The sequence below is a fragment of the Natator depressus genome, chromosome 1 (genome assembly GCF_965152275.1).
Source record: "Natator depressus isolate rNatDep1 chromosome 1, rNatDep2.hap1, whole genome shotgun sequence".
Taxonomy (NCBI): domain Eukaryota; kingdom Metazoa; phylum Chordata; order Testudines; family Cheloniidae; genus Natator; species Natator depressus.
The window spans coordinates 213,308,033-213,324,217 of record NC_134234.1 but is presented as its reverse complement, the minus strand read 5'-3'; the positions used below and the strand labels follow the sequence as shown (position 1 = coordinate 213,324,217).

The 16,185-nt window shown below is 47.5% G+C and overlaps 1 long non-coding RNA gene across 2 annotated transcripts; it reads right to left on the bottom strand.

Annotated features, from left to right (window-relative positions):
- Positions 1-331: 331 nt before the first annotated feature.
- On the bottom strand, positions 332-14,535 carry LOC141975073 (uncharacterized). 2 transcript variants are annotated; one of them, XR_012635846.1, is made up of 4 exons: positions 14,350-14,535; positions 6,374-6,865; positions 2,602-2,722; positions 332-573 (listed from the first exon to the last, which is right to left on the bottom strand). It is a non-coding gene; the product is annotated as an uncharacterized LOC141975073 (long non-coding RNA). The 2 variants fall into 2 exon arrangements; XR_012635844.1 differs by having other exon boundaries at positions 335-573; positions 6,451-6,865.
- Between the last annotated feature and the right edge of the window lie 1,650 nt (positions 14,536-16,185).

Sequence of the window (16,185 nt, the reverse complement as noted above, 5' to 3'; positions counted from 1 at the left end):
GGGGCACCAGAGATTTCTCTGCCCGCAGCACCAAATGGGCATCCTGTATGCCTAACTTTAAATCACACATGCACCAGTGGAAAATCAGGCTTGTCCATGTTTCTTCAAAATCTGCAGGGTTCTGCCCACTGATGCCTAGAACATTGCCTGAAATTTTGGAATTGGTCAGCTGGGGTGTTTATAAGTTATTATTGCACTACAAAAGAGAAATGCCATTGAGTTTACTAGCGAAAAATGTTCTTCAGTTTCATGCCACTAAAGTGTGTGGCGAGAACAAGATAACCAGGACCCAGGCATGTGGAATTTGAGAAGTTTATTATGGGAAATGTTACATGCTTTGACCAATTACTGTTCTCAGTCTGACCGTGGAACCAGGGTAGCGTGTGGTCTTCTAGATCTGGGGGGAGTTCGTGGAGGGGACCTACACACTAGAGCTGAATCTAGCCAAGTCACCTACTGCATAGTCACAGCGTGCGGTCTGTCAGACTGTAAGTATAGACTGTTAGTAAATGTTACAGTCAGAGGGAAATAAGCTGTCCGGCTTCTTTCCTTAGTTCACATTCCACACTTGTCCTGTGAAGAAGAGAAAACACAGAGTAAAAAACCATGAGTGATTATAACAGGGTGATGCTCTGTCCATCCTCTGATGCTCCAGAAACTGCTCAGACCCACTTTCTTTTAGTGTTCAGTCTGTATTTTATTCCAAACCCTTCCACCAACACCAGTACAGGGCAACATCACAGTTTTTAATCCTACATGTTTCACTCCATCTTTACCAGGGTCCTAGGAAGAAAGGAGATTTCCCTCTCTTGGGAACTTTCAGCCTGGACTCAGCTAGCCAAGTCCTCCTTCCCTTGTAGCACTTCCTTCCTGGCTTCTATCAGGTTAGCCAGCTAAGGCCTAATGTGTTCCTTACCTCCCCAGCCTCCCCTTCTGATTAGCTAATTGCTCTAGCAGCTGTCCCCGGGGGAACTAATGGAGGCTAAAGCCATGAGGGTGCTGTTCAGCCTCAGCACTCTGTCACCACAATGAAAAGGGGGAGTCTGCACCAAAAAAAAAAAAAAAAAGCCCAATTTTCTCCCCAGAAAATGATGTCATTCTGTACAGCTAAACAGGCCAGTCCTGAAAGGGGGGTTCTATTAATTACATGAAACAGTCTGTTTGGCCCCATGCAGAGCAATCCTACATCCCCACCCATGCTCTCTCCTTCATTGCTGTAACTCTGTGGACTTCATGGAAGTTACTCTTGATCTATGCTGGAGCAAGAGAAATCAGAATCTGCCCCATGGGCTTTAATGGGAATTCTGGTTGTGCCAGGAGGGAAAAATCCACTCTTAATCCCACTTCCTTTCGTCTCCTGCTCTACAAATCACTGCAGCTGCATGAAACTGCAGCTGTAGAAGTCAGCACAGAGATTTTCACCGTGTTTTAGGCAATTTCATGCCCCACGTTTCACTTTTCCATGAAGTTCCCTGAAGTGGCTGTTACAGCATCAGCATTGTGAGACGTTTCAAATCCTGAATATGCAGGAGTTCCGATTCCAGAGTCACTTTCAGCTGATGTGCGGGATTTTCAAAAGTGCCTCAGGAGTACATGGCCCACTGACTTTCAATAGCACGTGTGCTCCTAAGTCATTTAGTTGCTTTGGAAAATCCCTCCTGATGGGCCCATTTTCTCCTCAGGAATAGGTTTATTTTCATTGTAAAAAGGGATTCACTTCCAAGCCCAACATCTGCAAAATCTTGTATATTTTTCCAGTGACATGGGCTCATTTTCAAATACGTCAGAGCATTTTGGATTTGGAACAACTCTTCCTTTCTTTTAACTACATCTCTGCATGCCACCCACTCTCTCCTCCCCCCACCTTCCCCTCTCCCTATTCTTATCGCTCTCTATGTAAGTATCACTCACACGTTACTCTAATCGCTGCAGACTTGCAGCTGCTTTCCGGGTGAGATGTCTGACCACAGGCTGTGCTGCACTCAGCAAGACGTGTTTGCTTGGAAAGGGAAAAACCCAAATGTCACATTCTATCAAACCACTGCTGTAACCTCCATACGAATGTCCCCTGCCCCCCTTACAGAGTATTCCCAACTCACAAAAACCTTTGAGAAGTTGAAGCCTGTGTGATGCTTCCCGGGGGTATCCATGGATATAAGGGACCTAGCTACCACTCACCCTGAGCATGAGGAAGCCTTGTCTGTACCTGCTGTGGGGCGATTCTCCACCACCACCAGCCTGGGGCAAGACAAGCACTACCTTCCAGGCCCCACTCTCTGTATTGGTTAATGATAGATACGCTCCAACCCCTGAGCCCTCCAAGCATCCACCTTCAGTGCGAAGCCCCCGATCCACTGGACGCTCTCAGCTTCTCCAGATCTGACATTCCCAAAGAGCAGTACAGCACAGCTCTGCTTTACACACAGCACTTAGATTTGTCTATAGAGAAAGTTTTTTGTTTTGTTTTTTAAACAAAGAGCAGAGATTCAAGTGATAATAAGCAGACATTTTGGAAACAAAGTGTTACATATAAAATAAAATTGTAACATGCATTCTAGAGCCTATACTTTACTTGTCATATCAGACAGAGCAAAAACTCACCCAAAATCCTTCCAGCGTATTACAGCCAAGCTAGGCTGTGATCTTCCATTCATGATACAAGTATGCTGACCTCTTGCCTCCTCAGTGGAAACATGCAGAGAGTTTGTTTCTATCCCTACAGCTGTAGTAAAAAAGAAATCCATTGTCTTCACTGGAGACTTTGCAATCACTCGATTAGCATTTTGCTCAGACTGTAAATAGGTGTTCATTCTGAAGTATACAATACCCAATTTAATTGTAGACAGACCAATAGATAAATATTTTCTGGCTGAAATAAACTTGTTTATCCACTGCTGGTGGGTGCATTCAACTCACAGAACTTAAAACATAATTTTCATTATATACGCGTAACTCTTTACATATTAACCACACATATATTTTGCAATGATTATGATGGCCAGTGTGACAAGATTTCAGCAGAGACCTTGCATCAGACTCTGACAAAGTAGTATGTAAATACCAGACCCAGGGGGATCCCTGTAACATTTATGCATCCCTGTGTCTTCCACCAGTTGGCACCAAGAGTTCCCCCTGCTTCACAGCCTCCCTTGTTTCAGAATGACCTGTCTTCACAGCTGATCTATAAACTCTTGGGCAGAATCTGACATGTTCAGAAAGTCACTAAATATTTGATGACACTCTCTTGAAATCTCCCCATTTTGGATTGATCCATTCCCAAGGCAGAGCTACAAAAAACAGGCAGTGTCTGGTGAGTTCCAGTGAGTCTATTAGTCGCACCTGGGAGGGGCATGGGGCTAACATGCAACACACAGGCTGGTTGTGGCCTTTTGTCAATTGTGGTAAGGTACCAGCAGCAAAGTGCAAATAAACATCACCCAGTTTAGTGGAAATAGACAAGGATCTCAGCCAGGCCTCCTACCTCTTTTATAGTAATTACATATCAGCACTGAAGCTGGTTTGATGTTGGACAAAGAAAGTTCTTGCTCAGCTGAGAAAGAGAAACTGATATTCTTTTGTGAGACCTGGGAATGGGAGGACAGAGGAGGGCATTATATGTTTTCTTTTAATATCAATTTCTCTCCACCAAAGACCTACTGAGGTGGATTCCAAATACACGGGGCTCCCACCTTGCATGGCACCATCACCCCAGAGAGTCCCTGTTCATCCAATCAGTTTCTTTACAGTTGTCTTGTTAAGATTTTTGGCCCTGAGACTAAAAATTTTCAAAAGGCATCTGTTTAAAGCTTGTAGACATATATAACACCAGGGGGAAAATCTCTCTTTGAATGTATGTTCTCCATGTAAAAGGGGACACAGTTGTTCTTGGTTTCCATCTGCATCATCACACAATCATCCTGAAGCTTTAAACAAAGAAATGGGAAAGAGGATCCATTATTAACAAGCATTAAACATAAGAGGCGTCCCAGATACTGCAGAAATGCCCATGTGATGATATTATGACCCACCACTTCCTTAGCTACTGGGAGTAGTGACAGTTCTATTCCTGCGAAAGAACAATGGCATCTAGTGGTCAAAGTGGGAACTGCAAAATAATCACTGGGGGCAAATTTTCAAAGGTATTTAAATACCTAGATACCTATAAAATCGGTCTCTAGGTTGTATGTGTGTGGCCTAAGCTAGTCTGCAGCAGTTTGACAGGAAATCTACACACAACTTGAGTATCATGTTTGTTTCATTAAGTGGGTTACTGGTTGTATGTAATGAAGGGGATGGCAATGTGTCCTGAGCCAAGTGGGCTCCAGTGAATGCCCACAATGCTCAGAACACTGGTTAGTTGGCCCGGTCCTCTCCTTCTATCCAGCCCAGGGTACAACAGCCTGTAACCCCCTCTGCCCCTGGGGTGGTTTATTCATGTCGCTTCCATCGTTTACCTTCCGCAGGGATGATCTGAGAGAGATGAAGCCTGAGAGCATCTTGCCATCAACAGTGGCCATGCTGGAGCTATTGCATATCCGGCATTACTGAAACCAGGGAGACTGGATCAGTCTAGATCATGAATGAGGAGGAAACGTTCTGCTCCAGAGCACGAATAGCCTGTGAAGACCTTTCTGATTTACCTGTTGCACTGTGGCTACTTAATGCCATGGAGGAGAGAGAGGGTAGCGAAGGGCCCCCTGGAGGGACAGGGCATGAGAGGAGGCCTATTAATACAGTGCCTGGCTTCTATGGTGCTGGTGCTCTATAAATACCTAGAGACAGAAACTGTGCTTTATGGAAACACCCTAAGTTCCATGCAGGGTGAGGGAACTAATGTTCCGAGTGTTTGACTAGGACCATAGTACAGGGACACGATCCAAAATTATTGGACTTTGTTATCTGGGGGCCTGTGATGGGGTGGAGTAGGCCCAAAGGCCCCGGCTGGAGGCCTCAGGGTTTGCCACACCCATCCCAGGAAAGGAGCTGTGGAGAGATCCTCCAAGAGGCCTAGAGTGGTTGCGAGGAAGCAACCAATCAGAGGGGCTGCTGGAATGGCCAATCAGGGGCCAGGAGGGCCATATAAAAGGAGCTGCAGAACAGATCATCAGTTAGTTGCTGTTTGGAGCTGGAGAAGAAAGGACTGTGTGCCTGGCTGGAAAAGCGGCAGGAGCACAGGCAGCTAAGCAGGGGCAGGGACCAGGGGAGTAAGAGGCTCCTGCCTGGCTGCTAGGACTGAGCCAAAGACAATTTGCTAGCAGGGACTGGGGGAGCAATGAAGGAGCTCCCGGCTGGCTGCTGGGACTGAGAAAGGACTGAGCCCAGCTCTAGGAAGATAGTGTCTCCAGGGAGGAAGCCCTGGGGATATGGCCCCATACCAGGGCTGGGACTATTTAACAATTGAGCCCAGGGAGGAATCATCCCCATTATAAAACAGCACTAACACTGTACTCAACTATTTAGTGTATATGTGCACTCTAGGGCATTGCTGGACAGAATCAGAAATGCTTAGTTGTGTACCATAGACTCTATACTGCTAACATCTAGTGGAGAATCTCCTTTTGCTCCAGTCATTGAGGCCCAGATTTTTGGGGCAGGAGAAGCCAAGTCCTATGCACACAGTCACAGTGCAGCCCTCAGAGGCCATGCAGTTCAGCAGAGTGACAACAGGGAAGTCCTTGGGTGCTCCAGATTTGTAACAATATTTCTAATCGATAGTCCTGTTTTAAACCCTCCCCTCCCCTGTTTCCCAGTTGGCTGGTTCTTATCACTCAGGGAGCTGGGGCAATGGTGGGAAGTGACCTGGCTGAAAGGAGCAGATCAAACTTTGCTGCAAGGCTGCTGTGCAGGAAGCATTCACTGTCTGCAGAGAGAGATTGAACCCAGATATCTTTTTGGGCATGAGGATGTTGTATCTCAGGACTGTCTATAACAAAGGGAAAATAATCCTGACAATAAAACCCCAATCGCTCCCATCCTGCATTTAACACTATGGCAGTTCTCAAACACCTTTCTGACAGATCTACCTCTATCCTCTCTATTAGCTCTTTAGAGTAGAAGTAACTGTTTTTACAATGTAACCCTTCTGCCAGGTGAGATTGGGTTCAATATCTAGGGATCCCTCTTAACAACAGAATACAGAACTGGCCTGAGTCCCCACCGGTAATCTGGGAAAAATTACACCGCCCTTGGGCACCTCTAAGAGTCAATACTTCCCCTCTGGCAAGTACCGAGTCTGAGTGTAGAAAAGAAAACTTTCAATAAAAAGGGGAAAGGAAGCCAGCATTAATTTGGGGAACCACCACAAGCATGTGACCATGAGCAAAACCCCCACCCCACAATACACTGGGCAGTGTTCTTTGCCTCAGGTTCTCACCTTGCAGTGTGAAAGTCTGACAAACAAGTGTTCCTTTAACTTGCCACTCCCCTCTCCCTCCACCACATTGCACTCACAGTTGTTGTGCTTGGTCAGCAAAGATGCAGAATTCAGAGGTGCGTTCGGGTGAGTTCACCTCCCACCACAGTGGGTATGAGGGAGGGGCTGAACAATGCCTCAGCGGCTTGCTCCACCCTTCACCCTGTGTTGCTGCCTGCTGCTGCCACTGCTTCATCGTTCACCCTGCCGCTGGCCGCGTCGCTGCCAGTCCCTCGGCCGCTGGCCGCCTCGTTGTTCACGCCACCACTGTGCCGCTCTACTGCCACCTCTGCGATGCCTTGACGTCCCGCCCCCGAACACAGCTCTCGGTAATTTCAGCCGTTAGAAGAGCAGCCTTGCTCCTAAAGCAGACTGGTCAGTCTCTTGCACGGGAGATACTGCCCCACAGCAGGTCACACACACCTGGGCATCAGCCACTTCAGCGCTAGTGATCTGTAACAAAACAAGAGACTCCCAAATGAGTATAATCCACTTCGTTATTAAACAGTAGAGAGCAAAGGGTCAGAACAACGTCTAGGACTCTCTGGGCAAAGCCTATACCTATTATACCACCTCAGCCAGCCACCCCCAACTCACCTCTCCGCTAGCCTTTGGCACCCTACCCCTGCTTAGTGAGGGCAGTAAAGCTGAGGGTGACCATGCTCAATCCGGGCAGGCCAAGCACAGTTCTGCTGCCCCCACTCATACAACAAGGACAACAACCTTTCCTCACCCCTGCACCCAACACCACAGTAACCTGCAGTCCTACACCAGCCAAAAGTGGTCATTTGGGCAAAGCTGCTCCATCACGCTGCACATCTTGGCACAACAGGCGTGCCTATGCAAACAAGGCTGGTTCCTGAAGTCTTTCCCCCCCAGCTGATCACTAGATGTCAGTGAAGAGCTCATTCAAACCCTGCTTAAATCAACTTCAGGAGCCACATCCTATAATTGTACTCAGCCTTTATCTGGTAACAATGAATGCCTCTTCATTACCCCCCCCCGCCCCCTTTTACCTCTACCAGATGTGTCACTGATCCCAATATCTGCTTTACCACACCTCCTTCCTACTTCATCCGCCCCTTGTAATTTCGTACCAATACTCTCTACCCTAGACAGAAAAACCTGGGGGAGGGGCTGTCAGGAAACCAGTATAGGCTGTAACACAATATGGTCAAAAAGCTAGAATCCAGGTAAGGCTCATTCTGCTGGACTCAGGCTTCAGACATCTTTCCCTCTTCATTCCCTGCTTCTCATGGAAATGTCATTACTACCTTACACAGGACTAGGGTTGCCAACTTTCTAATCACACAATACCGAACGCCCTTACCCCATCCCTTCTCTGAGGCCCTACCCCTGCCCCTTCTCTGAGGTCCCACCCCGCACTCCATTTCCCCCTCCCTCCGTCGCTTGCTCTCCCCCACCCTCGCTCACTCACTCGTTTTTACCATGCTAGGGCAGGAGGTTAGGGTGTGAGAGGGGGTGGGGGCTCTAGCTGGGGGTGCGGGCTCTGGGGTTGGGCTGAAGATGATGGGTTTGGGGTGCAGGAGGAGGCTCTGGGCTGGGGCAGAGGGGTTTGGAGTGTGGAAGGGGGCTCCAGACTGGGGCAGGGTGTGGGAGGGGGTACAGGCTCTGGGCTGGTGGTGTGGGCTCCACAGAAATGAGAGGTTTGGGGTGCACGGAGCTCCAGGCTGGGGCAGGGGTTTGGGAAGGGGAGGTTCGGGAGGGAGTTTGGGTGCAGGAGGGGGCTCAGGGATGGGGCAAGAAGTTGGGGCACGAGAGGAGGTTCGGGATGTGGACTTCGGGTGGCACTCACCTCAGGCAGCTCTCAGGAGCAGCAACATCTCCCTCTGGCTCCTAGGTGGAGGTGCGGCAAGGCAGCTCCACGCACTGCCCCTGCCTGCAGGCGCCATCCCCACAGCTCCCATTGGCTGGGGTTCCTGGCCAACAGGAGCTGCAGAACTGGCACTCGGGGTGGGGGCAGCATGCAGAGCCCCTGTGGCCACCCCTATGCCTTGGAGCCAGACGGATATGCTGGCAGCTTCCCAGGAGCTGCATGGATCCGGGCAGGCACCCTGCCTGCCCTGCTGTGGGCGGCCAAGTGGAATTTTAAAGATCTGGTCAGCAGTGCTGACGAGAGCCGCCAGGGTCCCTTTTCAACAGGGCATTCCGGTCAAAACCTGGACACCAGGCAACCCTAGTCCCCATAGTAAACAACCATCCTACAGGGATAACTCCAGCTTCCTGAAATAGGATGGGCTAAGTTGTTCTTCTGTTATGTGATTTGGCCACCCTGATAGTGCATAGTGCATCACCTTAAAAGATCCCATTTTGGTTCTTATTTCCAGAGCAATTTCATTAGCTGTAATAGGAAGGTCATCTAGGAAAGAGACTCGATATACAGAGTTTTCCTTTCTGTTTCCCTGTGTAAAGGGGCAAACAGGACAGTGCTTCTGCAGTAGCATGTTTTTCTGATGGTCTATAATAAATGGCATACGGGTACGCTGCTAAGATCAAATCCCATCGCTTCAGCCTTGCTGCCACTAATGGTGCAACGCCTTTGGACCCAGTATTTTTACCAGTGGATTAAACTTCCCAACACTAATAACAGTAGGACAATGGAACAGACTGCCTCGGGACGTTGTGGAAGCTTCTTCACTGGAGGTTTTCAAAAGGAGGCTGGATAACATCTGTCTTGGATGGTTTAGACACAACAAATCCTGCATCTTAGCAGGGGGTTAGACTAGATGACCCTTGCGGTCCCTTCCAACCCTATGCTTCTATATCAGTGATTAAGATCAATTGTTTCCCAAACAGGTATTCATGGAATTTAATAACCTCCCAAATGATGCTAAAGCTTCTTTTTTAATTTGAGAGTCTCTTCTCTCAGCCTTTGATAATGTTCTGCCAGCAAATGCTATGGATTTTTCACTCCCATCTTTACAAATGTGTGAAATGACAGGCCCAATTCCTACAGGAGAGGCTAAGTTATGGCCCTGAGAAAATCTTGGGTTTTTTTGTTTTTGTTTGTTTTTTAATTACAGCAGTCACAGGTAAAATAGCAAATTTCACAGGATGTTCACAGAATGCCATCAGTAAAAGGTCACTGCTGCATTCCTTTGTATAAAAACAGACACTGAATCACCCCAAACTGCTGCGATTTCCCCTACAACGGAGCAACAGAAGCAGGCATCCATGGGCAGTTTTACGTTGAAGCAGAAGTTCAGGTGAGGCTACAGATTTCCCCAAGCATGAGAACGTACAGGTGCCCACTTTTACTTCCCTACTGTAGGAAAAACTGCAGTACTGGGCTAATTCCACAATTTCTGGGCAGTCACAATTTTCTCAGGGCCCTAATTATGGAAAGCTCAGTTTTACAATCTAGCAATAAACTGGAACTAGTTTCTTTTTCACTACCTCAAAAGTTTTATGTTCCTTTTCCATCCAAACCCACTTTATAGTTTCTGAAATTAATGTTGCTAAATTCGGAATGAATCTTCCATAATAATTTAACATGGTCAGAAACAATCTAAGCTCTGAGACAGCGTATAGCACTGGAGCGTTCTCAATGGATTTTGTATTCTCTTTTAATAGGTAAACCTCTTCCGCATCTACACAATGCCTCAAACAAGTAACCTGATTTTGAAAAAGAGCACACTTATCTCTGTTAACGTTACAATTTTTCTGCAATCTCTTTAAAGTCCCCTCTAGATATTTTAAATGTTCCTCTGAAGTCCTCCCAGTTATTAATAGATCTTCTAAATAACAGACACCACCATTTACCTCCTGCAGTGCCTGATCTGTTATTCATTGAAACAGAACAGGTGTGCTAGCTCCCCATAGGGTAATCTTTCATACCTAAATACCCTTGTGTGTGTTGTGGACAGAAATGTTTTTGCATCTGGCTACATTGCCATCTGCTGGTAAGCTTGGGGCAAGTCGAGTTTGCTCAACTTCATTCCCTCTGTCAGCTTTTGCAAATAAATCTTGTGGTTTAGGAAACAGATATTTGTCCATCTCCAGCCCGGGGTTTATAGTGACTTTATAATCCCTACAAATTCTTACACTACCATCACCTTTTGGGATACACACAATTAGTACAGTTCTTTCACTGGACTCCATAGAGAAATTATACCCTGCTTTTGCAAGTCATCCAGTTGCTTTTCCATGGGCTCTTACAGAGCATATGGAACAGGTGTAGCCTTCAGAAATTTAGGACTGGCCTTTGCTTTGCTGGTGTATGTCTTTAACCAAACCCATATCTGTACTAATTACATTGGTCTTTTAGTGCCCCCACTCTGTCTGACAAATGATGTACCACAATCCAATTTAATCTTGTATAGCCAGTCTCTGCCGATTACTAGGGGGCCATTTCCTTCCATTACAATTAATTCTAACGGTGAACAGACACCTTTATAAGTTACAGTGACAGGGAGACAGCTTAATACCCCTCTCTGCCCTTATTGCAATTCTGTAAAAGCACAATAGTTTCTTACCTCAGATAACATTTTTTTTGCAAGCCCCCTCAGAGATCATGGTCATTGCCATTCCTGTATCTCTCTCCATTGTCAATATCACATCATTAACCTTTACATTAACATAATACAGGTGATGACATCTGTTTAGTCTCCACCATATACAGTTCTGTGAAATGGTACAGCTCACATATCCTTTCACCTGGAGACAACCTGCCTCCGGGCCCGACTCCTCCTAGTCACATAACTAGTTCCGTGGCTCCTATCTGCAGTCATTGATGGCTTCCGCTCAGTGTATTCTTTGCTGTTCTGTGGGGCACTGTGGAAAGATCAGGTGATGTTTTCCCGCTTACCGCACTTCTTGCGGTGCAGAGAAATAGTGCTCCTGCTGGTGTGATATCCCTAAACCATGGAAACATGGCTCCCTCTGTTTTATCTGAACCTGTGAGAGGTGCTGACCAGTGTTGTCATCTTCTTCCTCCCCTGCTGAGTCCCTTCTTTCCAGGCCTGGCATGATGGGGAGAGTTTATTTTCAAATTTTGGTGCATTTTTCTTTATGGATTCAAATAACAGAACAGTCTCCACAGCTCCCTCTAGTAGCAGGTGTCACAATTCAGGGCAACTGCACCTCCCCTCAGGGGTTCAGCAAGGGCAACCACTCTATGGGGTAGTAAGAATTTTTCCCCTTAAAATACCAAGGAAATTAACTGCCCCAAACCTTCATTAATACAGAGTTAGGTTTACTCAGTGCGGCCTAATGCCCTTCCAGAATGTGGACAATGGGTAACCTTAAACCTCTGAAAACAAGGAAATAAAAAGTTAAGGTACAAACCATTTGTGCAATGGAAGCTTTACTCTGCCCTCTGAGTGATACTCCAACATGCCAACACCACACTGCCCTTACAGATACTACAGACACTCTGAGAACAGAGCACATAAGCACTGTAGGACGAAGTCTAGCATCTACTCTTTGCTAAGGCAAAACTCAAGTTTAGATCAGGCATAGCAAACAGCAGCTACCTACACACAGATACTAACCATCCCAGATTTGCTAAATGTTACTACCTCTTCACCCTTGCCCTGAGGATTCCTTCTGAGACATTGCCTTCACTGACTCCTCACTAAGGACTGGAGACTAGTCATGTAGACCACCAGATAGCTGACAATCCCCATAGCAAGACACACTCCCGGCACCCCCTACTGACAAAGCCTATAAACTCAATGCTGAAATGAGGAATACTTGATCCCTCAAAGTACAGATGCAACTCTCCTCATACCACAGTGACAGAGCAGCCAATTTGCTCCAACTGCTCCACCATTCAATACAGTTACACCTAAGGCAGCTGGTGTGCATGCAGATAAACGGTGCAGCTCAAACCATTGGAACACAACAGAACACAGTGGCATGTTCTCTTAGTCATTCCTCATGTCTATTTATTATGGCATTATCTTTACTGAACCACCTTATCTCTTATTCCAAAAGGTAAAGAGAGAAACTTGTATCTGTCCCAGAGTGTAGTAAAAGTGCAAAGATCAAATGACTCATTACCTAATGTGACTTATCAATATCCATCTTTCTTATCTAGCATAATAAATATGCTTTTTTACCAGCTAGTCAGGACATCTGCTGGTGTGGGGATAGAATAATGCTGTATCAGTATAGTCTTATTAAGGCATCTGGGATCCAAACAAATCCTAATCTTGCCATATTTTGTCCCAGTTATGATTAAACTGCTAACCCATGGAGTGGGTGAGTTCACTTTGGCTAAGACTCTTTCCTTTTCTAACTGTCTGAGTGAATTTCTGAGTCTGTCACTGCAAAAGGTGTAGTTCTGCAGCCATGCACCGTATGACAAGGGTGACTGATGGGTCTGTATATATGCGATGCTTCCCACAGAACTCTCCTAGTCCCCTGAAGAATTCCAGGTATTGTGCAAGCAATTCTTCTTAGTGCTGTGTGCTTTGGTGTGCAGCATACTCATTCATACATACTAGGTGTACCCGTATGCAGGCTTCTCTGCCTATCAGTAGTGTTGTAAATGCCTTAGGGATTAAGTCTTCATCACTAAGGTGAAGTCTTCAATTGAAGACTGACCTTAGCTTTAACAGTTGCTGTTGTTAAAGTGACTTCCCCTTCAGAGTATATTCTGGAATCACCATATGCTATAAGCACAACATCAGACTGCTTTATCTAGATGGGACCGGCTGTCTTTCTCGAACACTGAATTGGAAAACATTTAGCTTCCACCCCAATATCAAGATTAAAACTTCATAGGTACCTTCCTTACATGCAGTGTAGGACACCAAGGTTCTGTGAGCGAGCTATATGATTTCTGACAGAGCTATAGGATTTCTGTTTCCCTGTGACACTGTATACACAAAAAGAGACTGTTCGCATTCTAGTTCAGTCAGAGATTTGTGGCTTTGCCTTTTGGGTAAGTGTGTTGCTCTGCAAATAGAATAGTGATTTAATTTTCCACATTTGTGGCATATTTTTCCATAGGCTAGGTGTGTTGTACCACAGTGTGTACAGAGTTTTTGTGCGAGTGGTTGGTGTGCCTGCTTTGCTCTGACTCACCAGCCGCTGGGCCCTCCCCATGAGTATTCTTTTGTGTAACAGCCTCTACAAACTTGTCAGTATGTGGCCCAGATGGGATCTCTAGTTGTGTCTTTGCAGCTTGTGAGGCTCTGTGAATGCCTATTCCTTTCTGCAAACCCAAATCAGGTTTCCACTTTCCTCAACAACCTTTCCTTTAGCCCTTTATCAGTGACACTAAGCACAGTACTCACAAAAAGAAAAGGAGTACTTGTGGCACCTTAGCGACTAACCAATTTATTTGACCATAAGCTTTCCTGAGCTACAGCTCCCGATGAAGTGAGCTGTAGCTCCCGAAAGCTTATGCTCAAATAAATTGGTTAGTCTCTAAGGTGCCACAAGTCCTCCTTTTCTTTTTGCGAATACAGACTAACACGGCTGCTACTCTGAAACCTAAGCACAGTACTGTAGCTGAGAATATCCTTTTCAGTATTTCCAAACTCAAATGCTTGCTTTTTGCCTCAGCTCTGTGACATATTTGTCTATCTGCTCTTCCCCTAAGTGCAGGTGAGGCCACGACAGAACTGGTGCCGTTCAAACACAACAACATTTTTCTTACGGTTACCATAGTTCCTAAGCCTTGTGAAGATCTCATCCAAAAGAGAAGCATTTTCAGCTGGCTGCTGTAAGAATGTTATCAACTTCCAGAGCTTCCGGTAAAATGGCTACTCTTATCCCCGGCTCTTTTGTATCTGCTCCCGAAGTTTTCATATAGATCTGGAAGGTTTGTTCCCATCTCCAGCAGGATTACAACAGAAAGATACAGGTGGGGTTGGCTTACAGTTCTCCCTCTTTTTTTTTTTTTTTTGAAAACAGCCTTTTCTAGTTTAACGGCTTTAATTTGGCCTCCACTCGTGTGTACTCACTGTGTCTTTATTCTCCGCGCCTTCTGTGTGGTTTCTGCTGGTCTGTGCACGGCAGCTTCTTCTTGTCTGTGGCGCAGTTCGCACCACTTGCGGATACGCTGTGTCCTGGCAGGAGCGGCCACTTCCCGCAGCCCGAGCCCCCGGCGCCCGCCCGGCAGCGCCGCTCGCAGAGCCACGCAGCGGCCGGCGCCGCGGCCCGGGGGTGCGGCCAGCGGGGGGCCGAGGCGCGCCAGCCGCAGCGCTTCGACCCCGGGCCCGGCCAGGTGGCGCCCGCAGGCGGAGCGGGGCGGGGCCGCCGCCGGGTGTCTCTGCCCCGCGTGGGAGCGCCCGGGCGCCGGCAGGACGCGGCCGCGGGGCCCATTGTAAAGAGACAGCGGCGCGGCCCGCCCCCGCCCGGGTCTCGCTCACACACAGCTGTGGGCACAGACCACAGCGCAGCCGCCGCGCGGCACGTAGGGAAAGAGGCTGAACGCGCCCAAGAGAGGAAGGATTTCACCGCGGACACTGCACCCCCCCGGCCAAGGGAGATCGCGCCGAGCCCCGGGGCCTGGATGCTGGGACGTGGCCGCGTCTCCTCCCAGCCGCTCGTAGCTGTACCCGGCTGGGAGGTGGGCGCGAGGAGCTCTGATGTTTCTGCTTCAGAGACACCAGAGATAAGGGTATGGTGGGACTCAAGGAGGTGGCTGGGGTGTCTTTTCCAGTTGGTTTCCGAGTGGTAGCCGTGCTAGTGAGGAAGTGGGGGCTAGCCCGCGAAAGCTTGTGCCCAAATAAATGTGTTAGTCTCTAATGGCCACAAGGACGCCTCCTTGTTTTTCCAACTGGCTGGAATGACAGCTCCACTCACGACAGAGGAGAAATAACAGTGTACATTTTCTGAGCTCTGTTCTGTTTTTCCTGGTACTTGAGGACAGTGTGTCAGGCCAGGGAGACCAGGGTATGTTGCAGAAGTGAGGGCAATGTGGAGAGACTTGGAGCAGGGCTGGGGGCTGGGTTCAGGAAGGAAGGAACGCGTTGCACCTGGGTGGGAGGAGGGACAGAGCATTCAGAAGCTGTGTGTTAAAGGACAGCCGACATCATTTTGGGAGGAGGCATGGAGGTGCAGCAGATTCTGGGACACAAAGTATAGTTTCAGCATGACTCCCAGTGCTTTTGGAGAGAAAACGGGTTCACAGTAAGGTGGGAGGTTTAATTCTGAGGCTTTTTCTAGCAATCCAGAGTTCCACTAAGGAACGAAAGCTCTGCACCATTTTGCTTCTCTGGCAAAGCCTGGTGAATTTCACATGCTAACCTCTCTCTTCCAACTCAGCTTGCTACAGAAGACTGTAACATCTACCAATCTGCCTCTGAAGCCATGTGTCATGACTGATGATGATGTGTAAGGGTCTGCTTAGGGTGGGGAATGGATGTAGGGAGGCTCTGCTTGTGGAGACGAGTTAGAGAGAAGGAAACATGGCAGATTCAGAAAAAGATGCAGGAACCTTGGGATTCAAAGGGTTCATTCGAACACTCCCAAGGTGTGGATGGGTTTGCGGTAATGTTGGGATGGAAGGCCATTCCACTGGATAGTTTTCTGGGGAAAAGGGAACACTGTAAAACCTTAAACCCATTCCGATCCTCATGAGAGTCACAGCTCCAGCATGAAGGGGGCCATGACTGAGGGGCTACCTGTGGAGCAGCTTACTGTATACAGGAAGCCTTCCTACAGATGCACCTCAATCGCACCCCCTTAACTACCCCCAGTTCTTCCCAAAACAAGTGAAATTCACATGCAAAACTCTTTACAGCCTCAAAAGAAGAAAAGAAAAACAAAAACTAACTAACCAACCAAACAAACAA